General features: G+C 47.8%; 1 non-coding gene across 1 annotated transcript; it reads left to right on the forward strand.

Moving 5' to 3' along the window:
• Positions 1–385: 385 nt before the first annotated feature.
• Positions 386–458, forward strand: TRNAG-CCC (transfer RNA glycine (anticodon CCC)). Its single transcript has one exon. It is a non-coding gene; the product is annotated as a tRNA-Gly (tRNA).
• The last annotated feature ends 349 nt before the right edge of the window (positions 459–807 follow it).

Genomic DNA, 807 nt, shown 5'->3' on the forward strand with positions numbered 1-807 from the left:
GAAAGTAGGCTTTCCTGCCTAGAGAGGAAGAGTTGGAATTAGGGCTTGAGGAAAATAGAAACATGGATCAGTGGAGGAGAAGAAGAGGTGAGCAGGGACAGGTGTTGGCTTCATGTGATGTGAGAAGAGGGCAAGTCACTGGGCTGGAGCTTGAACTCCTGGGTCTATAGCAGGAACAAAGGGAGCTCAGGGGCTATGAATTAGGGCAATTACATGAAGTTGGTTGAAGAGATGGGTCATGATAGACTGAAAGAAAACAAGAGAACTGGGGAGTGGATGTCTGTGAAGTTAAAAAAGAAAAAAGAAGTGTAGTAGAAGAATGGGAGAGAAAGAGGAAGCAGAAAGACAGATGCTGTGATCAGAAAGGACAACAGGTCAGAGGACTTCCCTGGTGGTCCAGTGGTTACGACTCTGCACTCCCATTGCAGGGGGCCCAGGTTCGATCCCTGGTCGGGGAACTAAGATCCCGCATGCCACGTGGCTTGGCCAAAACCAAAAGGACAGGTCAGAATTTATGCTGGTCAAGTTGGCCTTTCCAGGTTTGGGGTTGGGTTAAGGATCAACCCAAAGACAATCCTAATGAGACGATGGGAGGGAAATGGAAGGGGACTTCCAGGTAAGAGACAATGGAGCCGGGGCTGAAAGACCAACTGCAGTGACAGTCTTCCTTCATTCTGCCCTTACCATTCGCTTCGGAGTATTAAGGAGTTTACATAACATCATGTAATTTAATCCTCCCACAGCTAATGAGGGGAGCCCTGATACTATCTCCAATTTGCAGACGAAAAGCTGATGCTCAATTAGGAC

Source organism: Phocoena phocoena, chromosome 17, assembly GCF_963924675.1.
Source record: "Phocoena phocoena chromosome 17, mPhoPho1.1, whole genome shotgun sequence".
In the NCBI taxonomy this organism is placed as follows: domain Eukaryota; kingdom Metazoa; phylum Chordata; class Mammalia; order Artiodactyla; family Phocoenidae; genus Phocoena; species Phocoena phocoena.